General features: G+C 37.1%; 1 protein-coding gene across 1 annotated transcript in view; it reads right to left on the bottom strand.

Annotated features, from left to right (window-relative positions):
* LOC100914078 (vomeronasal type-2 receptor 26-like) overlaps positions 1 to 27,692 on the bottom strand; it is a 119,670-nt gene that overhangs the window by 69,290 nt on the left and 22,688 nt on the right. The window lies entirely within an intron of this gene.

Here is a 27,692-nt window from a genome sequence, read left to right as displayed (position 1 = left end):
ATCTCTTTGGGATATAAGCCCAGTAGTAACACTGCTGAGTCAAAGGGTATGCACAGTTTGATAACTGTTTGAGCATAGTTCTAAATGGCTCTCCAGAATGGTTGGATGTATTCACAACTCCACCAACAATGAATGTATCAGTGTCCCTGTTTCCCCACATCCCCTCCAACATTCTGCATTAATCTTTCCCTGTCATTCTAGCCAATCTGACAGGTGTCTAGTGATATCTCAGAGTTATCTTAATTTGCATTTCTCTGATTAATAATGACTTGGAGCATCATTTCATATAGCTAGAAATAGTTTCAATTTTTTCATCTGAGAATTGTCTGTTCTTATCCTTTGACCATTTTACCAATTGGAGAATGCATGCCCTACTTCTTAAATAATTGCTTATTTTTTCCCACATCAGCTATTCCAAATTTTCACTTGCATTTGTAAACTTATTATCAATAACTATCTCATTCTTCACATCTCATCTGAGGACTTTACCTTAAAACATACTGACAAAACAGAAGCCATTACTTTCATCTGTCTTTTCCTTTTTCTCTATATTTATTGTACTATTCATATACTTTCATACTTTCTTCATTTATTTTACTAACTGATAAAGGTATGTATCTAATCATTTTTACATTCATAATTTCTACAAACCTACAAAATTTTACATTTGTCCCTATTTATCTCCCTCATTCAATGACTTCCAAGCAACAATTGATCATTTCTTTTATGGAGAATTGAAATGGCCCCCTAATGACTCTCCTTCACATCTCCTCTTGACTTTTTCTGGTTTCCCCACAATTGCCAAAGGGGTTCTCATGAAGCACAATACTTAGCATGACACTTCCCTATTTGCTAAATTTGAATCCCTTTCTGGTACCTCTCTCATCAAATGGGAACTTCATAAGCTTTGCAATCCAACATCTAACATACTCAATCTTTTCTTTGTTTCTATGTATCCTTAAAAATGACACATGTGTAGAGCATGTGTAGCCCAAGTATCTCATTTTACAAATGTGGACGTTAGGGATCATCCTTATGAAATGATTTCTAAAAGTCATTCTGTTAGCAAATGTAACTAGAACAAAGTTTAAGAAAGAAGTTTCTGATTCCATGTTCAATACATATCCACTCTGATACCTTGCTGGTTCTGTGCATATGTGCCTGGTGGTTTTGCCTTGGGTTTTTGTTTTCCTTTATTTTACATTTTTTCTTTAGGGCAATGAGGAAACATTACCGACATATGCTCGCTTTCCAATTTGCTGTAGATGAGATCAACAAGAACCCCCACTTGCTACCCAACATAACCTTTGGATACCATTTACTCAATAATTTCCACAACATCAAACTAGCTGTGGAGAGTTCTTTGATATGGCTGTCAGGGAATGGTCCAACTATCCCTAATTATAGCTGTGACAGGAAGCCCAAGTCAGTGGTTGTCATTGGAGGGATGTCAGCAATGCTATCCATGACCATGGCCACCATTCTCAACTTATATAAAGTTCCACAGGTAAAGGATCCCAATACTGAAACTCATTTTCATCCAACATCTTCTTTGTATTTAAAACAGAAAATACTTATAATTTCTTCTGGTTAAGTGTCAGTGAGTCAATGAGTAATAATATTTAAATAACTTATGTAAGAGTAAAAAAAATTGAACAGATTATAAATGTGTTCTCAAGGAGAGATATACCAAAAAGTAAGTGAGTTTAACAATGAATTCTACCAGATATTTTAAAAACAATTAATTCTAATGTTATATCAAATATTTGGGGAAATAAGTAAAATAGGAGTTCTACCAGATTTCTCTTATGACTCACTTTACCTAAAACAGAAAGAGCAAAAATAGACAGAAAAAGTGTAGAGCAATTTTTTCTAATGAATATTGAGATGAAAAGTATAAGTAACTACTTGCAAGGAAATCACAACAATATAGCAATAACATCACTCACAAAAACCAGTGGTATATGGAATGCTTGTCTGGTTCAAAATTAGGTAAACTAGAAGCAAAACTAAACTTATTGATAAGAAAAAAATCAGATGATTCTCACAATGCAGAAAAATAATTTGACAGCATACAGCACACGTTCCAGTGACAAACACTAGCAAACAAAGGAATAAACAATGTTTTCCTTAGTGATACCAAATACCTATATAAGACCATCTGCCAAAGTATCTGTTATGGAGATAAGGTAGAAGAAGGTTTCCTGCCAAGATATGGAGTGAAGCAAGAGTGCTCACTATGTAAGCTCTTATTCAACAAAGTTGGCCATAGCAATAAGACAAGATAATGCAATGGAAAGAATTAAGAGAATGAAAAAATTAAACATCAATCTTTGCAGATTGAATGGTGGTATAAATAGGGCATGTTAGACAATTAACTAAAAGAACAGATGAAATAATTAAAAACTTCAGCAATGTTTTAGGATATAAAACAAACCCACATAAATAATAATTCTATATCTTCCCAATAAAGTCCAATAATGAGAGAAAGAAAGCAAAATTCCATTTAAAATAACTGTGGCTAGGAGAGGATTTGGGGAAGATGGCACAATAGATGGGCAAATTTCAAGGTCTCAGGATTTCCCCCACAAATAGAACAAATTTGCACTTCAGGCTGAACATATAGTGGTAACAAACCCAGATGATTGGGGTTAATAAGGGTCCTCAGGTACAAGGAGAAGATCTGGAGTAAGAACCCTGGATAGGGATTAACGTATCTGAAGTGCAAATATCTCAGGCTAGCTCCTCAGAAACATCAAGTGAGGATCCCTCGGGTGAGCTGGATTTGGCTGGAGCCTCAGCAGGAACCACAGAAACTTTCACCTCCCATACAGTTTGAGGAGGCAGTGGTCTGAGTTCAGGAAAACTGATCGAATCTTGGCTGATTAGGAACACCAGGCTCCGCTGTGCTACTGGGACAATCCCCGGGGTGAAAAGGTACCAGAACATCAGGAATACAGAGGCAAGGATGCAGGGATGCTGCAGACAGTGAGTACTTACAGGAGGGAGGAGCTCTTGGTTTGGTATTCCAGGTCAGAGGACAGAGCTGAAGAGAAAAGAGAGGCATCATGCCCCCAATCCTGGCAAAAAAGAAACAATCCAGTCATAGAAACTAAATAAAAGAATAGAGAATGCTGGGGTTCATCTTCAGAGGAGGACACTGAAGTAAAAAAGCTTTTACCCCAAAGAGTAAAGTGAAGGAAGGGTTCCCTATACTCAGAGAGTTTCTAGAAGAACTCAAAAAAGAATTTATAAATGAAATGAAAGACATTAAGGAAAAAATTTTTTAAATGTAAAAAAAAAACCATCCAACAAAAACAATAAAATTATTTTCAAAACATTAAACAACTAGGAAAAGAGGTACAGAGTCTCAAAAACTAAAATACCTCTTTGAAAATCAGAATTGGGCTAGGGGAAGCCAGTGAAGCTATGAAAGACCAAGAAATAACAAAACAGATTATAATGAAAAAATAGAACAAAATGTGAAACACCTTATAAGAAAAGCAATAGATCTGGAGAATAGCTCAAGAAGAGAAAATATAGGAATAATTGGACTGACTGAAAGTTGTGACCATAAAAGAACCTTGATACAATAATGCAAGAAATAATCCAAGAAAATTGTCCTAGATTGATAGAACATGAGGGGAAAGTAGAACTAGGGGAAAAAAATCTGCCTATCACCACTTTAATGAGATCTTTTGTGGAATCTCATAAGAATATTTTTACCAAATTATGAAATCCCTAGATTAAACAGAAAATTTTGTTAAAAACAAGAAAATAAAACAATTCAAATATGCGGTAGCTGTAATTAGATTTGTACAGGACAGCCACAATAAAAGACCACAGGTCCTGGAATATTTTTACCAAGAATCAAAACAACTAAGCCTGCAGCCAAAAATATCATCTCCAGCAAAACTATAATATTAAAAGAGAAAAAATGAACATTCAAAGAACTTGCAGATTTTCAGGAAAGCCAAACTTAAAAGGAAATTTAACATATAAGAACTAATATCAAAGATCAATTTCAAGGAACTCAACGTGGACAAATTGTTTATGTTTTGTTTAACATTGGAAATATCTACCATATGTTTAAGATTGACATCTACAACAAGGTAGTTCAAAAGAAAGATTGTGGCAGAGTTAAGTTAAAAAATATTAATTATCTTATACAAATGAGATGCAGAGGAAGAATAGACACAGAGGTGTTAAAAGGGGAAGGACGGCTTGTAGTTGTGAAAAGTTACTCACATTAGGAATAGGTTAAATAGACAATATTACATATATGCTATGAAGGTTAAAATTACTCTCCAAAATGTGTAAAGAAATAAGGGGGGAGAGATGGGCAAAGGAAAAAGCCAAAGAATATGGGAAGAAGACAAGGAAAGGATCCATGGGGGAAAGGGGTTATGTAATAATAAGGCAAGTTAAAGAGTAGAATTAAAGCAAAGAGTCAGCAGAAATAGTAAAGATATGTGGTATGTAGGGAGGTGTGTGTATGTATATGTATGTATCTACAAATTTATACATAAATATATCCTTTCTTAACCATACACAGCTAGGGAGGATGAAACAAGAAAAAAAGAATAAAGTAAAAAAGATGCACAGCAGAGAACAAAAGGAAGTAAAGATGGACACTTGTGAATATAATTTCTTCAACTTTATCTCATAAGCTCTTACTAATTGGATAGGGGTAATGTATAATGCATATCTAAGCAGCAGATTTCAACCATCTCCCATTTCTGATTGGGTTTGGGCTAGAGACTTTTTCCTATCAGATCAAGCTCTAGGCCACGTTTCTTAGAATATAGATTTCCTCTGAAATCATTAGAGGAGTGGAATTAGTGTCATAGAAAGGCTGGGTAAATGAATTTTTGGTATTTGAATGAAACAAATGAAAATTTGGTATTTGAAGAACAGCTGAGACGAGTGAGAGGAGACATGACTATGCTCAAACATTTAACTAATAGGTTCATGCAAGGCAGAATAAGTATGTTCTACCTGAATTGATATATTTTAAAAATAGGGTCAGGTATCAATATTCTAAGAAATTGATTTAGTTACATTTTTAAGATAAAAGATTTGAATTAGTAGAACTATATAAAAGAGAAATGGGTTTTTTAGAGGGAACTGGAAAAAAATCATGCCAAAATGGTACATTCTTTCTGTGAAGGAGGAAATTCCTTGTACAGTTTAATTCCTGTGTATATTGACAAAGTCATAACAGAAGTGAGTCCTAATGTTTACAATGCAGTATATTTAGTGGCTCATGCCCTCCATCAAATGTTCCAGTCTGAGGCAAAAGACACATCATACCTTGGAAGAAACCCAGATCTTTCATGGAAGGTAACATTTCTTTTCTATCCTTGGGCTTAAGCACAAGGTATTCACAACATACAACTGTAAATGATCTGTTCTGTAGATGATGCAACAATAAGCTGAAATGCAACTTATTCCTTAATGTTTTTACAAATTTTTTTCTTTTGTGATTAAATTGAATTCTAGGTAAAAACGGTGAACTTACCTCAGATAAGTATTTATTTCTACTCTGGTAGAGCCACCAAGTTGTTGCTATTCCTCCTATTACACATCTCTCTAGGTATGAATCAATGTGGCAAGAAAGTTTCATGAAATCTGTTCCAATTTAGACCCTTTACAAGAGCCTGGGTCATGACAATGCAAATACCAAGCTTCTTGTTGGTTTTCTAATTTATAAAATTTCTTTTACCTTCTTTCAACAGTTATAAGGGAGTGGAATAGCTGATATGTGTACATGATGCATTTCTTTTTTTGAATTTAGAGGAACCCATTGTCCATAATTATATTCAAGATATGATTCTTAATCTTTGAAGGAACTGGATGCTGAGGTAGACATGTTAGGAATCTGAGAACCTGGGATGTGATCGTAGTCTAGTGATGTCAATAATAAAAGAGTGGATATCTGGGTACCAAATGATCAACATTCTAGACTTGAAGAGAGGACATTACAATCATTTCAATTAGAAAATTCCTGTGCTATGAAGTTCTATAAAATATGTCATCCCATGTGGCTGAGATACAATGTGGATTTCTCTCTGAGTGAATCTTCAAGTTTGACTTTGAGTACTAACCCTACTTTTTTTTTTCCTGATAAGTTCTTCTACTGACCCTTATTACAGTGTTTGTGTATATCTCTTATTTCCAATAACTACTAACTCTTCTACTTCAATTCTACTCCTTAAGTTACTTTTCTATTTATTACTTCAGCTCCTCCCATCCCTGGATCTTTATCTTCTCCCTCTACATTTCCCTTCCCTCTTTATCCCATTCCTCTTAATCATATACTTTATCCCACTCCCTTAATCTAACCACCCTTCTATACCCCACTTTAACCTGGGCCACACTTTCCCTCCCTCTTTATCCCTTTTCTATTAATCTACACACCTTATCCCACTGCCACAAATCTACACACTTTTCTATCATCTCCCTTAGTCTATTACCTTCCCTCTTGTTTCTTTATAGATTCTGGAGGCTCCTATACCTTTCATGATATATATTTGTGGTATTCCCTATTTAATTCATTCCCTATGTGAGTAGGTTTTCAGAACCATCAAACCTCCTTCCCCTTCAAGTGTCTCTATATTGGTTCTTCCTCTGTACCTCAGTCATAGAGCTTGTTTACTATTTTTGCCTTTTTCTTAGACGGCTTTACTTTTTAAAGTCAGATCATATTCAGCTCTTCCCCAATCTTTCTTTTAAACTACCTAATTAATGGGGTCAATGTCAAATATGTGTTTTACCTTTCCATATTAAAAAAATAAACAATTTGTCCTTATTGAAACCGTTGAAATTAGTCATTAATGTTGGATCTTACTTGTTAAATTTTGTCAGATTGAGTGGAGACAAAAGTCCTGAAAATCAGCCAGGGAGTTGAATATCCTTTTTAATATTGTCATTCAATACCATGAATAGTTTTAAAGGGCATGATATTTTGGGTTGCAGGTCTAATTCTTTTGATTGCGGATGCCTATTATTTCAGGACCTGCAGGCTTGTTTGGGTGCTGCTAAATTCTTTTCAATCCTAAATGTAGCTCAAGCATATTTGAATTGAATTGTTTTCATTGTTTCTTTCAGAATTTTCTCTTTCATCTGGAGGTTTCAAAATTTAACAATAATATTCCAACGTGTTTTTTAGGTAGGATCCCTTTGAGGTATTGATTGGTGGGTTTTTTTTATTTTTACTGTCTTCTAGGACAATTTTCTTGGATTATTATGCCAGTGTTCTTTTTCTGGTCAAAGATTTCAGGTTGTTCAATTATTCTTCTGTTTTGTTTCTTGATCTCTTTTCCAGATATATTGTTTTTCTTATATAATGTTTCACATTTTCTATTTTTTTTTTTCATTCTTTACATTGTGTTTTGCCATTTCTTGGTCTCTTACGGCTTCACTGACTTCCCTCTGTCCAATTCCAATTTCAAACAAAGTATTTTTTTGTTTGTTTGTTTAAGACTATGGATCTTCTTTTATACTTGTTTAATTTTTTTAGACCATCTTCTTGTTTGTCTTAGGTGGTGTTTTGATTGTTAGTCTTTTTTGAGTTCTTCTCTACATTCTATCTGGACAGGTAGTAAGTTACTGTTAATTCTGGTGGTAGGAGAGCCTTTTTATTTCACTTTCCTCCTCTGCAGATGAACCCCAGTCTTCCCTATTCTCACAATAAGTTTCTATGGTTGAGTTCTTTCCCTTTTGCTGCTGCTGCTGCTGCTGCTGCTTCTTCTTCTTTTTCCTTCTTCTTCTTCTTCTTTTAATGAGAACTACTAGTGTAATCACCTTTAAACCCGCTGTCTGGGGGATTGCTCCCCTAGTTTCACTTCAGCTCTCCCCCCTGGCCTGGAACCCCAAACCAAAAGTTCCTCACTCCAGAAAGTGCCAGAGTCTGCAGTGTCCCTGCCCCACTGCTTCTGCCCTTCAACTACGCTAGTACCTCTTTACCTAAGACCAGTGGCCCTCAAAGTGTAGTCCAAAGAATTGTTGGGGTCTCTGAAACCCTTTCAGAGGGTCTACAAATTCAAAATCATTTTTATGTCTAATATAATAAATAGCTATAAATATAACCCATGTGAACAAAAACTCTTCGAACAGATCCTCGATAGTTTTTTAACATGAAGAACTGAGAACAAAAGTTTGAGAACCACTGCAAGACCAATGCTCTGCAGCACAACTGTGCCTGGCATTCCTGATCAGCCTCTGTTGCCTCAGTCTTCCTGAATTCAGATCTCTGGCTCCCCATGCAGTCAGAGAGGTAAAAATTCCTTTGTTACACTAAGGTTCTCTTCAAATTAACTCATCTCTTCCCAGGACTCCTCTCTGGCTATTTCTTTAGAGTTAGCCTGGAGGTATTTGCTCTTCAAACCCAGTTACTAGCATCTTTCCTCCAGAATTCTCAGGTTCTCTCAAGAGGAACTCTGTTCTATCCCCAAATTTATTTCTTTTTCACTAGTCTATGTATGTACTGAGGCACAAATTTGCTCTGTTTGTGCCTTGTTTTATTTGTTTGAAATCTGGAGAGCTTAGAATTTTCTGACCTTCTCCATCATCTTCCCAGAATCCTCCCCCCATTACACATTTCTTAAGCCCCAACAGTATGCTAGAAAAGGTGCTCAGGTCTGGAGACAAAAAGAAATTCCCAATTTTTGAGGTTCTCACAACCTGATGTAGAAGAAATAGCGAGCTTCTGCTTGTAAAAACTACTGACTTCCTGGAGACCACACATTTTAGAAAGAACATGGAATGCAAGACCTCAGAGATATTTGTAAGACATTCCTGATTTGGTGAAAGGAAGATGAAATGGTTTCTGGAATAAATCCTATATCTACAATACATAATTATTTATTTTCTTTATTATTCTTCCATTGTCCAGGATTTTGGTTATGGAAAGCTCCAAGTTTGGAAGGTTTAGAAGCTCCAAATTCAGAACTTATTTTATGTTTATAGACATGCGTGGAGCATGGGCATGCATCCTCCTTTTCCCAAGGAATAACCACCACTTGTCATTGCCTTCAGCTCCACCATTTCCTGAAGAGCATCAATCCTGTCAATAGTGTCAATGATGAATCATGTGAGAATGGAGCCAGCCTGGCTGCTGAGACCTATGATATCCTGAATTTCAAATACCTCTCTACTCAGGTTGGGATACTGGTGAAAGTGGGTGAAGTCATCCCTCTTTTTCAGAGATTCAACATTAATGAAGAAAAGATAAGTTGGCCAAAAGATTTCTCTCAGGTAAGTGGCCAGTGAAAAAAAAATGAGCTTTCTCATTTCACCTATGTAGAATCTCAGATACTTGCTTCTTCACTGGTACCAGGATTCCCGTCCCCTCCCCCAGATCTTCAACATCACTGTAACAACCTACTAGGATTGACTTACTCTTCTTTTTTGCTCTGAGTAAGACAGAGCTTTGATTTCCTTTTTTCAATCCTACTTTCAAATTATTTCCAGCTAAGTTACATAATAGGTTGAATTGTTCATAGTAAGAGAATCTTGAATTATCGCTGATCAACTGAACAAGTCTGAAAAATCACAATAGAGTAGAGAGTGGGGGTAAAGAAACTTTTCCCCACAAAAGATCCTATTGTTCCAAAGACTAACCAGCATATATAATCCCACAGCTACACAAATAATATGTGCTGATTTTGTGTCCTCAAAATGTTCAAGTATTTTTGTGTTCTTTATAATTCTACTGCTGTATTTAATCCACTCTGCAAGGGGATCTCTTTCTATGAAGGACTGAGACCTGTAAAAATGAACATAATTAATTTTTGTGTATTTGAGAACAAAACCCCTCTAATCTCATCAGATTTAAAAATGAAGTAGAGAAAGTGTATTTGAAGTAAGAAAATACATTTAAAATAGACAAATAATAATAATTTTTCTAAATATTCTGAACTTTGGGGTAAGAAGAAGATCCAGAGAAAAGGAAGGCTGAGAAGGCAAGCTTAGTGATATGACAGGGAAGCCCCTGAACTCAGAGTTAAGAGACTTATGAGAAAGGCAGTCTCCAGGTAGTAAGTGATGAATTAATATTTGTCAAAATTAACTAAAGTGAATTGAATTGAAATAGTGGCTATGTGACATAAGACATGTCCCTTACATTTTCTGAGCCTCTTAAAAGTCTTCTCCAGTAATAAAAACAATCCAAAGTAAAGAGACACTAACATCTAGAGAATAAAAATCATGAATAAAAATAACTTTTAAAAAGGAAATACTCAAATAGATTTTATGTTCTAAGATAACAACCACCAATAATGTGTATTCCTAATTTGTTGTTCTTATGTCTTGTACTGATTTCAAACATGTTATCTATGCAGTTTAGTGTATCTATAGGGTTTGATAAATCCCACCTTACCCTTTACAATGGTCCCCAGAGTACATTCCAAATACCAGTCCAAGAATAAGATCAGTCAATCAAATCTACTCATCCTTACTTAGATTCAATGAAGCTCAACTCTTTAGTTAGTAAACTATACTGAAGACTCTCTAAAGTTATGATTGACTCAAACATTCAAGATATATTATCAAAACATAAAAAAAAGAGACTGTGGGAGATTAAAGAAAAATCTCCCCCCTTGTGGTCAATGAATATTTTTAACATTACCTCCTCAAAAACAGTGCAAATTAGAGATATATTACTACTCTGGGAAAAAATTTACCACAAGATATAACAATTAAAAAATAATTCAAGCTGCTTGATTGCATCTCCTGGAGGATCTGTGCAGTTCCACTGGGGAAAGGAAGATCTGCATTTGAAGACAGAAATACAGAAAGAATATTCCATTGAGAATTATATCATTCTTATGATCTGCAGGATTGTGATTTGCAGAATTGCAAACACTTTGCTCTAAATGTCTCCCAAAAGAGAAATTTGAAATCATCATCTTCTCAGGGCATTTATCATTCTGCAGTTATTCTTACAGTGACATTTTCTCCCTCTCTCTATAATGGAAACCCAGACTCCAACTTCTGTATGCGGTACAAACTGTGTCCCTGGATATAAAAAGACAACTCTTGAAAACCAGCCCATCTGCTGCTATGAATGCAATCTATGTCCTACAGGGAAGATTTCCAACCAAACAGGTGAGTCTGTCCTCCCAAAGTATTACACAATCTATCTTTTGGGGTTGGGGAGGGTGAGAGGGAATCATAGATCGGAGCAATTTATATTTGCCAAAAAAATATTCTCTGAATTAAACTAATACTGCACTTATTCAGTCCTTTAAATTCGTTGTGCTTTGGGTTCATTCCTGTAATTCTCAGAAGGATCCCCACTTTCAAGATACCAAAAATATACCAGTATTTTGATACTATTGCAGTCCTTAATGTTTCCCTGTCCTTATCACCTATTTGTAAACTTTCCCATTTCCATGGGAAAGATTAATCAAAATCAAAACTTAATCTTCCCCACTATTAAGGCAAAATTTAATGGTAGAAAATTTGAAGTCTAGACTTTACCTTAACTATTGATGAATTTAGCATGGAGTGTTGGGGAGTGTAGTCTCTAGAAAGAGTCTTGAAAGATTAAGTAGAGAACTGAGGAGATTTTTTGAAAGGCTCTTTTCCTTGGAGCTGGAGTCCTGACTCAACCAAATTTGGCTTACAAAATACCCTCCCTTGTCCACTCCAATGGATTTGAGGTCCACAGTCAAAGTTTAGGAGCCCTGGACGTGATTTTTTTATGTAATTGGTTTGCATTGTTTACTAAATCACTATGTCCAAAAGCTTTAAAATTGATTTTCTCAGTCAGTTCATCCATTCACTGAATATAATGTCCTATTTTCTTTTGTTAGCTGTCTTCCAGTCCTGTATTGCAATCACTCCTTGCTTCTGCCTCTTTTAACCCTCAGGTTTCAGTTTTTATTATAATTATTGTGGTCAAGCCAGAAGATTAGACTATTTCTCCCAGTTACTTAAATTGTTATTTCTTTATTTATGGAATTCTTCATAAATAAATTAATGTAAGGATTTGGAGTAGTTGCATAGATAACCGATATTTTATATACTTTGCAGTTATTTGGAATGGAATTTCCTTTTGTCTTATACTTTCTTTACCTAAATGTATTGTGTTAAAAGAGCTTCATATATAGTCTCCTTGAGGGTCCTATTAATTTTCCCAGTTATTGTCTTTATTGATTCCCTAGGAAACTCTAAGTCATCATGCAATCAATCATATAGATAATTTTACCTCTTCTTTTCCTACCTTTATGTTTTAATTTCGCTCATTTTAATCTTCTTACTCACATTTCTGAGTCTTCCAATTAATAAGCAGATTTATCATCTTCACTTTTTTTCTTACACTTAGAAAGGTATTTTGATATGCCTTTGCAAACCATGTTTGCCATTTTAAGATATATTAATATGATATAAAAAGTTCTTTATATTTTTCTTTCTGTAACATTTTCAGAAAAAAACATACTTGCTCTATTTTATTCAAGTATTTTTCAGGATATGATCACATAATTTTTTACTTTTGGATATTTTAAATTTAACAGCATTTTTTCTCACTGTAGAATTCTTCTTGCCTTTCTAATGTAAATCCAATTTGCATAGGAGGAATTATAACTTGGAGGAACCACTGAAGTCTATTATTTTGCTTAAATTTTTGGAAAGATTTATTAACATTAAAAAAATTATCTCTTCTGCTTTATGCTTCTAGAGCTGAGATTTCCTTGCCTCATAAAAAATATCTGGCAATATCTTTTGTAAATTCTTGAGAATAATGATTGTAGTATTGGTACTAATTTTTTAAGGGTTCACATAATTCTGTGTTAATGCATCAAAAGCCAAAGTTATCCTCTGATTGAGTAGGGGATTCCTCACACTTAGTTTAATCTCTTCATATGATTTTGATTTGTTTAAAATCTATATTCTATCTCCCGGTCATCTATGTATATAGTGATACACTTCCCATTTTATGGGCTCTATATAACTGTTTAACTCCTGGCTATCACTAAAGTCTTCATTCTGTCTTAGACTCAGATAAATCCTATCTCTCAATATATCAAATCCATCAAATCTTTTCATCTCAAAGGGAACATCTTCCCAATTAGATCCATCTTTTCTTTATTTTCATGTTTTTTTTATTTCATAAATTTCAATATTTCTATCACACAGTCCTTCTAACATATGGTATGTCAACTATATGAACCTGATCAGAATTTCATACTGTAAATATAGAGAGAATAAAAATTATTTAATATTTACAAATGTAATACAAACTATTTGGTTCACACAAATCTATTTCTCTTTCCCATGATTCTGCTATTCTTGAAACATATTTTAGATAGCGAAGATAGAATTGAAGACTATTTTGTTTTACTTTTTTGTTTTTCCTATTTTCTTTAATCTTCATTGAATGCTACATTTGAATAAAATTATTTGAGGCATAGAGAGTAAACATCAAAGATTCATCATCATTCCCTGATGGGATATAAGATTAGGACGTTATAATATTTTAGGGTGCTAACATACAAACAAAATGGGAATATTGAATAGACTATCTCATGTATACAGTATGTGGGAAGTCTTCTCACCCTTCTTTCTAACACCTACTGATGAATTTTCATTCCAGCCTCTACTGAAGGTATTTTTCCCTAATATTTCCACAATATTGATGAAATATTCAATAACCCCTATTGACTAATGAATGAAAGCTAAGTTATCTTGCAATTTGAGAAAATGCTAATATTTAACTCAGAAAAACAATTTTGTCCATATGTTCTGTTTTACCGCTTCATATTTCAATCTTTGGCCCAAATTCATAAGTACAAAGAAATCTCAAAGTTAATGATTTTACAATTTATCCAAGAAAATATATACATATATGCAGATAAATATAGATATAATGTGAAAGATGCACCTCTGTGACTGTAATTGTCTCTGAAGCTAAAGTAATGTACATATACACAATAAAATTATGACATTGATGAGGGTAAACATGAAGGAACAGGTTTGAAAAATCTCACTTACTAAGCTGTAGAAACCATGGAACAACATATGTTCTGATTTTAAAAACCTCCTAATCATTATAGAAATTATGCAATGTGAAAAATGTGTGATTTGCTTTATATATAGTATCATCAGAACTCCTGCTTGTTCTTCTGACTTAGAAAGGGGAGAATGAAATGAGGCTGAGCTCCATGTGGAAAGACTAAAACTGTGCCTTCTTAAGAGATAGAAAACTGAGCTCTATGGGATAGAATGAGATGCTCTTTGTTGTGGTTCTCACAGATGCAGAGCAGTGCCTGCAGTGCCCTGAAGATCAGTATCTCAATAGGGAGAGAGATGGCTGCCTCCCCAGGACTAGGACGTTCCTGGCCTATGAGGAACCTCTGGGAATGACTCTGGCCTGTGCAGCCATTTGCTTCTCCCTCCTCACTGTGCTGGTCCTGGGGGTCTTTCTGAAGCACAGGGACACCCCCATAGTCAAAGCCAATAACCGCAGTCTCAGCTACACTCTGCTGGTCTCCCTCAGCCTCTGCTTCCTCTGCTCCTTGCTCTTCATTGATCATCCTACCACAGCCACCTGCCTGATGCGCCAAACCACATTTGCAGTTGTCTTCACAGTGGCCGTTTCCTCCATTTTGGCTAAAACCATCACTGTGGTTTTGGCCTTCAGGGCCACCAAACCAGGGAGCAGGCTCCGCAGGTGGCTGGGATCCACACAATACCTCATTGTCATCTGCACCCTCATCCAAATGTGTCTCTGTGGCATCTGGCTTGGGACATCCCCCCCCTTCCTGGAGATGGATATCCACTCTGAGCCTGGATCCATTATCATCCAGTGCAATGAGGGCTCCCTCCTCACCTTCTACTCTGTCCTGGGCTACATGGCCTTGCTGGCCTTGGCGAGCTTCACCGTGGCTTTCCTGGCCAGGAACCTGCCAGACACGTTCAACGAAGCCAAGTTCCTGACCTTCAGCATGCTTGTGTTCTGTAGTGTCTGGATCTCCTTCCTGCCCTCGTACCAGAACTCTAAGGGCAAGGCCATTATGACCTTGGAAGTCTTTGCCATCTTGACCTCCAGTGCTGGGATTCTCACTTGCATCTTTGCCCCCAAGTGCTATGTGATCCTTCTGAGGTCAGACAGAAATACCCTGGAGATCCTGAAAAGGAAAGGTGCTTCCTGAGAAGCCAGGATGTCCCAGGTTCTTCCTCACCACTCAAAGTGATGTAGCTCCTTAGCTGCTGCAGTCTTAACAAAATGTTTTCAATGTATCTCAATTCTTCACTTTTTATTTTCTGTTAACACAATCTCTTTCATTGTCAATTGAATCTAATGGCATTTTGAAAGCAGTCATGTTGCATAATTTCTGAGAAGTAAAACTAATCAATTGCTCTGTTGAAATACCTTACAGATAGAAGACACTATTAGTAATGATGTTAAATTATACCAGAATAAATCAATGAATTTACAGATATAGCTACAGCTGTAACCTTTGAACAGCCCATCCAATCATTTACTTTATTGTTTACTTATTTACAAAATTGGAACTTTAATAGTTCCCCAATTTGTGAATCTGTTATATCTATTATTACATTTATCAAATGTTATTGGATGAATGAATGTAGCCATGAGAGATTTCCTGGAGTATGTGAACGAGATGAGGTGAGATCTTTCAAGACAGTTGTGAAAATCGAGTAAGTCTTCATCATTTCAAAGTCTGAGTAGGCCTGAAGGACTTTAAACATTAAGTCAAGGACATACTTAAGCCCCCTCCCTGCTATCCTCCTGAGGGCATACTTGAGTTCCCTTCTTGTTATTCTCCCTATTTCAGTCAAATATGGACAACTATGTACTTATTGGTCAAGTTCAATTTCTTGGGTAGTTCCTTCATTTAGAATGTAAGATCCTCAGCCAATGAGGATGAGGGTCACTGGTGGGAGGGGCTATATTTGCATTAGGGAGAAAAAGTGTTGACCTTGCCCCCTAGGGTGCCTCTTCCCTTCAATTGTCTGCTCGATGGGTGGGCAGCCCAATTCTCATGAGAACATATAATAAACTTTGCTTTGCTTCTAGATATCTCTCCAGCTTTTTTTTATTAAATGCTGTCTGAACCACACAGTTTTGGGGGCTCATCCGGGATCACACTACTTGTGGTGAGTAGGTGAACCCCTGAGGTGCTTGCAGGGTGGTGCCATGCCCTGATTTAGGCAGCCCGCCAGCGTCTAGGGCTTCTCCTTATTCCCCAAGGTAAAGTGGGCCCGAAGTGGAGAAACTCGGAGCAAAGCAAAGGGAGAAACTCCATGGTAAAATCCTGACCAGTTGGTGGAGGACAGATCAGTCAAGTAATTTGTTGTGCAACAACTCAGAGGTAAGCCCCCTGTGAGACCCTTGAGTCATAAACTCTGGAGGGGTCTCTGGACAGGACCCTGTGAGGCCTGGAGTCTTAAACTCTGGGTCTCTGGACAGGATATAAGCTCCCTGTGAGGCCCTTGAGTCATAAACTCTGGAGGGGTCTGTAGACAGGAACCTGTGAGGCCTGGAAATCTTAAACTCTGGGTCTCTGGACAGGATAGGCTTGGCTAGACCTTCTAGGGTGACTGGAGTCAATTGGTGACAATTGGCGTGCTTGGGCATTTTGGAATTTAGATTCCATCCAAATTCAAGGGGTATGGCCCAGTCCCAGCCAGCCCTCATGGAGAGAAATAAGAAAAATGATCAGAAAATACCGGTAGATAGTCCGTTGGGAGATAAATTAAGTAATTGGAACGAACTACCAAAATATAGAAGGAAAAAGCAAGGAAAAAGGAAAAGATGATAAGGTATTGTTGTTTTGTCTGGGGTGACAAAGATATTGGTGAAGGCACTATTGAAGACTGGGTGTGCCAAAGACTGAATTTGTACCTGAAAGAGAAGGAAAGGATTTGATTCCATCTGCCCCTCCAAGGGCCCTTGGGGACAGGAGGAGGACTTATGTCTATTTTGAATCCTCTCTTCTCCCAAGAGGAGAGGGGACTAATTAGAGGTGCAGTTATGAAGAAGTGGGACAGGAGAAACCCTCCAGCTGCAAGAGTAGTTTCAGCTGACCAGAAATACCTTTAGCTGATCCCAATTGGGAGCACAATCACCTTATACATCGGGGAAGTATATGGGATCGAGAGAGTGAAGATGCTGGGAAAGAAACTGCTGTTTGGAAAAATTCATTATTTTAAATATGATGGTGAAAGTGGTTTTATATTATTGGGAATTTAAAGCCATGTTTGGGATTTTAAGTTAAAATATAGGTTATTAAAACAAAATGCTGGTAGTTTACCATGGGGAGGTTGGGGTTGAATCTCCCTACTTAGATAGTGTGCTGTTTTCTAGAGGTATTGGGTAATTTGTAACTGGGTTATGCCTTAAAATTTTGTCATTTCAGTTTGGCGTATATAAGTTTTATGAAATTTGGTTCAGTTATTTGCGAACCTTGAAGTTTAAAGTTTAAATTTTTTTTTCTTTGACTTAAAGATGAGGATGTTGTATAAAGATTGATGACAATGAAATCTAGTAAAAGAAGTCACTAAGAACATTAGGAAACTTGCTCATGTTCCTGTACAGACCTGTACCTCACTGTTCAATACTTCCTGGTGGTCCTGGCTTGGGGAAAGCTGGTGGGAGCAGCTGCTTTGGTTTGGCCTTATAGCTCTCAGTAATGTTATTATTCCCTATCTGCATATCTTGTTTGATCCGATTTATAACCAGAGTAGTCCAAAACTCATTATCTAGAATGATTAGGTTGAAAGAGAAAGCTGAAGGGTCTGTTAGACTGATGGTGTTAAAAGGATGGGAGCCAGTGGTCCAAGAGGACCATGTACAAATAAGATGGGGGACTGAACGAGATGAGGTGAGATCTTTCAAGACAGTTGTGAAAATAGAGTAAGGCTTCATCATTTCAAAGTATGAGTAGGCCTGAAGGACTTTAAGCATTAAGCCAAGGACATACTTAAGCCCCCTCCATGCTATCCTCCTGAGGGCATACTTGAGTCCCCTTCTTGTTATCCTCCCTATGTCAGTCAAATATGGGCAACTATTTACTTATTGGTCAAGTTCAATTTCTTGGGTAGTTCCCGAGTTTAGAATGTAAGGTCGTCAGCCAATAAGGATGAGGGTCAGTGGTGGGAGGGGGTATTTGGGTTAGGGAGAAAAAGTGTTGGCCCTGCCCCCTAGTGTGCCTCCTCCCTTGGACTGTCTGCTCAATGGGTGGGACGCCTGGATTCTTGTGAGAATGTATAATAAACTTTGCTTTGCTTCTAGAGATTTCTCCAGCTTTTTTTTATTAAATGCTGTCTGAACCACACAGTATGTATAAGACCCTGTGATGTTGCTGAGTGAGATGGTTTGTCACCAATGAAGATGAACAAGAAGTTACTATGCTTTTCCTTCCTTTATATCAATTATGTAACTATAAAGTCATGATCTGTTGTAGAATTAGTCAAAGCCTTACTGTTCTCTGCTAATATTGTGGGGAGTGCTACAATGTAAACATCAGTAGCTGATTTTCATAAGACATAATAAAAATGAGAATGTAGTCACATTACGAAAGTTATTCTCTATTTTCCCTTTTGGGAACCTATTTTCTTTATAATATTTCTGAAGTGATATTATTTGTTTATCCAGTCTCCCATTACTCCTTCTGGGCCGCATTCTCCTGTCTGTTTTGTTTTTGAGACAAGTGTGAATATTTTCTGGGCTCAGAATAATTTTGAAGAAAATAGATTGTTGAAATTCTGAGCCACCCTCTACAAAATAAACTGGATGTACTACTTTTTTTTGATTTGCACTAATATGTCTCTTAAAAGCAAGAGGACAAAAATAACATTTTTTTTGTTTTTCCCATTTTCTTAATCTTCATTGATTTCCACATTTGAATAAAATTATTTGAGGCATAGATAGTAAAAATCAAGAGATATCATCATTCTCTGATGGGATATAAGATTTGGAAGTAATATTTTAGGGTGCTAACATAGAAACAAAATGGGAATATTGAGTGGACTATCTTGTGTACACAGTATGTGGAAAGTCTGGTCACCCTTTTTTGTAACAACTATTGATGAATTTTACTCATATTTTTTATCCCAGACTCTACTGGAGGTATTTTTCCCCCATATTTCCACAATAATGATTAAATTTTCAATAACCCCTATTGACCTGAGACAAGAGAGAAAACACCAGGATGATAGCATTAGTTAAGAGTGATTTTCCAAAGGCAGCTTACTTTCAGAACAAATAAAAGTCAGAAAAGTAAAAGGTTCAGATACAAGAAAAAAGAAAAGACAAGAATGGATCCCTTAGAGAAAATGTATGTAAAGCTAATCTGACTAATTTAGCACTCCACACATTCTCAAAGTTTTTGTCTTCCTTCTGCTCCAACCATGCATTCACAAGTATTCCAGAAGCCCACAATCCCTTGGCTTCTACAAATTTAAAAACTGTAGCAGTCACTCCTTTTGCAATCTTTTTGGAAGGAGATGCTGAGGTAAGGGGATTTCCTTACTTTCAAGTTTAGTGATGACCACACATACCACATGGTTATTCTTGTTTCTCTCCTAGATAATCAGCTTAAAACAAATTGAAAAACAATGAATCCTTTCAGCAATGTACTAGGAGATACAATAAACCCACACAAATTATTAGGATTTCTATTTATTACCAACAAAATGAAGTAGGAATTCCTAGAAAGAGAAATTCCTTGTAGTATGACTACAGACAGTGTAAAAGATTTTAAACTATTTGTTGAAATACAGGAATTGTATATACATATAAATATAAACTTATACATATATATGTATATAGATAGATAGATAGATAGATAGATATGGTGTTGAAGTCACAAGGATATAAGTTTGGGCATCCGTATCATGATATCCTTGCTGATTTAGTTACTGGGGACCTGATTAAAATTGGAATTCAGTACTAGTTACTTTATCTCATTCTTACAAAATTGGGGCTGAAGGATATGAAAAAGACACTTTGCATATGATACTATCTTAAACTTAATACGCCCTCAAAACAAATCTGATGAGTGAAGGTCTGCTACTGGCAGATATTTCTAATTACAAACCAGCCATTAGGATGTTCCCAAAATAGGGAGAAATGAATCATTAATTATCTTACTAACTTACTAACTGAGTAGGGGTTAGGTTTACTGCCCAGCTTGGCAGTAGATTTCAGTATATAGAGGTCTCTATTTCCCATCTCTTGATGAATCTTGGGTAGAATGCTTCTCCCCCTAGATCAAGCTCTAAGCCGTATTTCTTGGTATCAGAAAAATATCTTTCTGTCTGAAATCATAAGAGAAGTGGACTTCAGAGGAGGGCGGAGCCAAGATGGCGGAGAAGACACACGCGACTTTCTAAGCTCTTCTCTTACCCTCTTTATCAATATTATATCGAGCCTCAAAAATAGTCTTGACTGCTACAATTCGTAAAGATAAGAAGTAGAACAACTCACCGGCCGAAGAAAATCTGCAGTCTCGCCAAAAAAGGTTGGTTCCGGGGCCAGGGGGGAGATCGGCGCAGACGGGGAGAGAAATTAGGTTCCGAGGAGAGTCTCAAACCGAGGGTGAAGGCACAGATCTCAGCACAAGCACACAGCCCCAACCCGCAGTACGGGCTTTTCCTTGGGGCAGTTGTGATCCTGCACGGCAGGAGGACGCAGCCCGGGTTAGCCTCCAATCTGCGCAGTGGGGAGCTCGGCTTGGGGCCATAGAGCTTTTCCAGGGCCGATTTGCATTGGGCAGAGACACTGGGGCAGAGTTCCGGGCGGTCTGCGGTCTGCGGTCTGCGGTCTGCGGTCTGCGGTCTGCAGTCTGTGGTATGTGGTCAGCTGCTAATACTCACAGTCCCACAAGAGGCTCCAGCCTGGGGCAGTGACACTTTCACCCCTTAGTCTCTAGCCGAGGGCAATCGCTAACCCACTCAGCCCTACTAAGCAGTTTGATAGCTTGGCCAGTGCTGAATCCACTTCCTGTTGGGGGAAGGGAAAACTCTCACTCAGAGCACTCCCAAACCTCGGAGCCGGAAATCGGCTTAAATCTTTCCCTGCTCTGCAGAGGAAGCTGGTAACTCCCTTGCCTAAGAGACCTATCCTAAAGGCTTTAAAACATGAATAAAAAGATGAAAAGAACAATCGACAGCTTCTATGCAGAAAAAGAGCAGGTCAGCAAACCTGAAGAGACCTCAAACTGCAAAAATGCATCAGACTGTCCTCCTTTACATGATGCTCTCATAGAAGAGACCATTAAAAGTCTCAAAAGAGAGTTAGAAGATAAATGGGGAAAGGAAAGAGAAGCCTTACAAGAGAGCAACAACGTCCTGAAATATGAATTGGAAAAGTTAAAAAATTCCCAGGAAGTGCAGGGAAACAAAATTGGTGAATTGGAAAAAATAAAAAAATCTCAGGAAAGTAAGAATTGTGAATTGGAAAAAATAAAGAATTCACTAGAAAGTAGGATTTGTGAATTGGAAAAGACAAAGAACTCGCAAGAAAGTAGGATCCGTGAATTGGAAAAGACAAAGAACACGCAAGAAAGCAGGATCTGTGAATTGGAAAAAGAAAATAATTCACTAAAAAAAAAATTAGTGAAATAGAAAAAAATTCCACAGACCAAAACAATACATTCAAAAACTCAATTGGACATATACAGAAAGAAGTAAAAAAAGCTAATGAAGAAAATAATTCTTTAAAAATTAGAACTGAACAAATAGAAACTAATGATTCATTGAGGCAGCAAGAATCAGTCAAGCAAAAACAAAAAAATGACAAACTGAAAAAACCATGAATTATCTACTTGCAAAAACGACAGACTTGGAAAATAGATCTAGGAGAGATAATCTGAGGATTATTGGACTTTCTGAAAACTATGATGAAAAAAAGAGCCTAGATACTATTTTACAAGAAATCATCAAAGAGAACTGCCCAGATGTAATAGAATCAGAAGGTAAAATAGGCATTGAAAGAATTCATCGAACACCTTCTGAAAGAAACCCTAAAATAAAAACCCCAAGGAATATTGTGGCAAAATTTCAAAACTATCAGATTAAGGAAAAAATTTTACAAGCAGCCAAAAAAAAAAAAAACCATTTAAATACCGAGGTGCCACAATAAGGATCACCCAAGATCTGGCTGCCTCTACATTAAAGGAAAGAAGGGCCTGGAATATGATATTCCGAAAGGCACAAGAACTTGAGATGCAGCCAAGAATAAACTACCCAGCTAAGCTGAGCATTTTCTTCCAGGGAAGAAGATGGACATTTAATGAAACAAATGAATTCCATTTGTTTCTGAAGAAAAAACCAGAACTAAACAAAAAATTTGATCTCCAAGAATAGAACTCAAGAGATGCAGAAAAAGGTAAAAATAACTCTTGAGAATTGTATTTCTGTTGTGGATATACAAAAAAAATACATGTAAAATTTGATAGTACTGATATAACATAAAAAAAGGGAAGTAGATATGGAAAAGGGATGATGGCAGAATAAGGTGGGAAGGAGGGATAAAAAGAGGGAAACCACATCCCACAAAGAGGCAAAGGAAACTTATCATATCTGAGGGAATTTAGAGAGGGGGAGGAACATTGTGTGAATCTTACTCTCATCAGAGTTGGCTCAAAGAAAAAATAATTGACATTTGTTTTAGAGAAAATTCTCTCTCGCCTCATTAAAAACGGGGGAGAGGAAAAGGGAAAAGAAAAAGAGTAATAAGGGAAGGAAGGGGGAAAGACTCAAAGGGGGGAGGGAAGGATTATAAAGAGAAGTGGACTTCATGTCAAAGAAAATCTGGGTAAGTAAATTGTTGATATTTGAGGTAAGTCACAGGTAAGATGAGATAAAAAAGATATGAAATTATGCTCAAATATTTAATGAACAGGATCATGCAGGTGAGAATAGACACTGACTTAGTTAAATAGTTAAAATTAAGGTTCTAATACACAGAGGTGTTTAAAAAGAAAAATGGCCTTTTTTGAGGAATAAGTTACTTCACATAGTAGGCTTTTACTTCTACTCTGCCAAAGGAACTTGGTGAACATGGTGTTCTTCCTCTTTCACCTCTTTCTGTTTATGAGTCTATATCAGAGAAATGTTTGGCTAACTCTGTTCCAATTTAGATCCTTTACATATCTAAAAATCTAGGATTTTACAATGGCCTGCGACATGACCTTGCAAATATCAAGGTCCCTTGTGGAATTTGGGAGGATGGTAGTTGATGAGAGGAGTGGTATTTTGAAGGGCAGTGTTTTTTTCCAGAACAAATAAAATATATGAAAAGTAAAAAAAATTTAAATGTAGGAAAGATAAAAAGTCTGGTCCCTAGATAATTATTAGAGGAAATGTTTCTGAAGCTAATGTCACTAACCCAACACTCTAAACATTCTCCCACAAACTGGATTTCTCCTGTTCCAACAATATTCACAAGCATTCCAGAAGGATAGAATCCTTTTGCCTTCTCTAAATTTAGAAACTGGTTATAGATTTAGTTCTTTAGCAAACATTCAAATGAGTACTTTCCAGAACCTAACAACATTTTAACTAAATTAATTTGAAGAAATGACCAATCAAGATATTAAGGAAGTAAATGTCAAAACAAAAAGACAGCTATGCAATCACAGATCTCAAAATATTGAATAAACAAGAATTGCTTTGAGAAAATACAAGGCTCATACATAATAAAAAAATTTTGAAGTCTACTTATAAATGGATCTTTCCTATCAATTAGTAATAATTAAATTAAGAGCCAGAATTATCTATCACAGGGACAAATTTGAATCCTTTCCTTTAAGATTTGAGAAAAGAAACAAGACCAAAAAAATGGAATGAATACAAATAGGCAATGAAGAATGAAAACTCTGTAGAGATGATGTGCTGAAATATTTAAAGAACACTAGATTTTGTGTCTAACTCTTTATGAGCCAATGGACCATAGCAGCCCAAGTTCTTCTACTCTCCAGTATTTCTCAAAGTTTAACCAACTGTCAATTTGCAGACTACCAAAAACAGCCATACAAATCATCACCACTGTGAAAAGTTATTGACTTGTTCAGTTATGTCTGCCAATCTATCACCCCTATGGGATTTTCTAGGCAAAGAAATTGGAGTGGTTTACCATTTTCTTCTCCAGTAGATTTAGGGAAATGGAATCTAACTGACTTGTCCAGGGTCATATTGGAATTCAATTCTTCCTGACTTGAGAGTCAGTACTGAGTCATCTAGCTACCTGAACTTCTACATACTACTAATAAAAACCAGATGAAAGAGAAGGAAAGAAAATCCCTCTTAATATACTTGCATAGAATAGAAAATACTCAAAAGTCTATCTGCCAAAATAAACACAGAGACAATGGGAACTCTATCACAAAGTGTTTATCACACAAATAAAGATGAATCTAAATAATCGGAGAAAAATTAATTATTCACAGGTAGGACAAAACAATATGATAAGAAAGACAATTATATCTAATTTAATTTCCAATTTATCATTTTATGGAGATAGAATAAATAAAACAGAATTCACATGGAACAGCAAAAGTGAAGAATATTCATGAAATTAATGGAAAAATGTGAAATTTATTTTGTATCAAGTCTATAAGCACTCTGATCGATAAAATATGATGAGTTCATATCGAACTTCTTTCCACCTGGCCCCTGTATAAACACCCTTATTTCACTACTAGAGCTGGACTTCAACTCTGCTACCACAAAGAAGGCTGCTAGAAACATTTTATAATATATAAGTTCTTTTTTCTTTTGCTGTAATCACTTTTGGAAGTAGATGAAGTAATGATATTGCTGGGTCAAAGGGCATAAGTAGAAAAAAGAAGTGTACATAGCATGTGTTGATTTACACTTAATCTCCATAGTTCTTTTTCTGAATGCAAATGGCATTTTCTGTCCCAAGTCTATTAGGATGGCTTTGGATCACTGAATCACTGAGAAGAACCAAGTCTTTTATAGCTGATCATTGCAATTCTTACTATTATTGTGTACAATGTATTCCTTATTCTGCTTGTTACGCTTAGCATTAGTTTGTATAAATCTTTCCAGGCCTTTCTAAAATCAGCTTGTTCATCATTTTTACAGAAAAATAACATTCCATTATCTTCATATATCACAGCTTATTCAGCCATTGGTCAGTCTTGTGAGGATTTAAATCTACAATAAGGATACAGAGCCTCTTGAGGGATTAAGAGGTCAGAGAAAGAAGTCCAACACTTGGTGTCTTGTTCTATCTTCCTGTCTAGGGTCAGCCCTGGAGAGGGATGGGATAGATGAAATATAGAATTTGGATCCCAGCATTTTGGTGGAGAATCCCTGGACCCATTCCTCCCAGGTAATGGTAACAGAAAAGTTCTGAAGAACTTTTTCTTGTGGTCCCCTTCTCTCCTCTTCATCATCATGGGAGGGATTGTGCCACAGTGAAAAGAATACTTCTTTGGAATCAAAGCTTCTATCCCAGCTGTGCTGCTTCCTATTCATGTCAGGTTTCCTCTTTCAGCCTCAGTTTCCTTATCTGACAAAGAAAGGGGCTTGGACTAGATGTGATCTGATGGTGTCTTTCTATTCTAAATCCATGTGTCTCCCTCCTCCCTGTCTTTCTGTGACCCTGACCCTCAGCACGCTGCCCCAGGGTGTGATACTTAGGGGGAAGCTGAGGAGAAGAATGACCCATTGACAATGCTGCTGATGCTGCCCAGTACCAACCCTGAGGGAATTAGTGGATTATTCTGCCAGGAAAGAAAGTGAGAAAGGGCCTGTGACCAAGACTGAGATTAATGATGGTTTGTGGTCATAGGGAAGCAACCAAACAGTTATCAGGCACCATACTGCTGAGCACAGACCTGCAACCTTGTCTGCTCTACCCCGTGTCCCAGGGGACCTTCCTGAAGATACCACAAGAAAGCAGGCAGATACTGAGCAAAACACTGTATACAGGGATTGATATGACTCTATCCCAGAGATGATGTCCTGGACTAAACGACCTCAGCTCCCAGACAGGCTTACACACATATGCCCATATGCACACCCAGACACACACATTCAAACACTCTTACTACATCACCAGCAGGTACCCCCCAAGCTCACGGGAAAAGGGATCTGACTATCCTAAATACAGAGAATGTGTCCTCTGCATCGGAGCTCTTCCCCACTGATGCATGAAATGACTTTAGAAACAAAAGTTTTCTGAAGCAGAAAATATCTCCAATCTTGAGCCTAAAGATCTGAATCCCAATCCAGCCTCTGCTGCTTATTTTGTTGTGGGACATATAGGGCAAGTCATTTCCTCACACAGCCCTCCGAGCTCCAGGCTCCTGGCTTATAAGTGAGGGTTAAGGCCTTTAAGGCCCGACTCAGAGCTGGGAGGTTTCCTAAAGCTGGGAAGCATAGGTGAGTGTTGGAATGGCCATGAGGTACATACAATAAGAGGTACCCTGAACTTAAGCCATAATACTTGCTATCAACACACGGCTCTGCGTTTGGACCCCTCTGAGGCCTGGCCTTTGTTTTTATCTTTGAATTGAGGGGGTTCGACTTGAAGACGGCTCTAACCTGGGATTTTATGATTCATCTCTGAGACTCAGGTAACCATCCTTGGAGGTCACAAGTGCTAAACCCAGAGTCCAGAAGCTTAATTTTGAGCTATTTTGGTAACTCTTCAAATGTAAGGGGTTTTCTCCATCATTTATGAATTTTAAAATATGGATCCCCAAGAAGGGGAGTGCCGAAAAAGTCGCAAAAATGTTCAGGATCCGGGTCCTGATGATCTCAACCCTCCTTTTAGCTTTAAGTCTATGATACTCTAAGGTAATAGAGCTTCATTCCCGGAGTCAGGAAATCCTGCCTTCAGATAAGATCTGTCTTGAATAATGTTCAAGACATATTCAAGACATATTTTTCGTTAATCTTTAATCATTAAACTTCATCTTCTTGATGAAAAAGATGAAATGATTTTAAAAATCTGTTTTAAAAAATAGGTGAGAATAGGTTATTATAAAGTCCTCATAAAGAAAAATCAGTAAAATAAAAAATCACCATTCATTAAATGAACAAATAAAACACTCTAAGTTTAGCACCTGTGCTCTCACTTAGGAAGATCTACCCTTGTCATGTCACTCTGTCCTTTGCCTAATGTAACTCAGGTAACTGAGTCATAAAAGATTTGGGCTGGTGAGAATGGAAGCAATTCTCCAGAAAACCCATGAAACCAAGCTTGAGAGATCAGAGAGCCTTGCGGGCATCCCAGAACTCAGGGGAGCTGGGAGAGCTCCAGGGACTGAGGACAGAAAAGGAGGATCCCAAACATAATTTTGGGGGGTTTTTGCCTCAATTTGTAAACTTTTTAAGATGAAGGCCACAGGTGCAGAGTTGCTAAGCTGGAAGGTCACCAGAGACCATCACTCTCACATTCTGGTCAACACATTTGTTTGATTTGCACCCCAGAGAAATGACGGTGGACCATCTTTCTCTGTCTGTCCACAGGGAACAAGGAGAATGATATCTGGGGGTCACTAATGTCCCATAAATATGCCCTGATCTTTTGAGCTTTTGTCTTTCTTGTAAACAGAGGCTAGTTTCATGACTCATGTTCTGCTTTCCCAAGGAGAGGGAGTATGCAAAGCCTAACCATCTGTTAGGAAAGACAAATCCTTAGAAAGGAGAAGGTGCCTATAGATTCATGGACAATGACC

This window comes from Sarcophilus harrisii, chromosome 6, assembly GCF_902635505.1.
Source record: "Sarcophilus harrisii chromosome 6, mSarHar1.11, whole genome shotgun sequence".
In the NCBI taxonomy this organism is placed as follows: domain Eukaryota; kingdom Metazoa; phylum Chordata; class Mammalia; order Dasyuromorphia; family Dasyuridae; genus Sarcophilus; species Sarcophilus harrisii.
The sequence above is the reverse complement of the archived record's forward strand: the minus strand, read 5'-3'. Positions and strand labels throughout refer to the sequence as shown.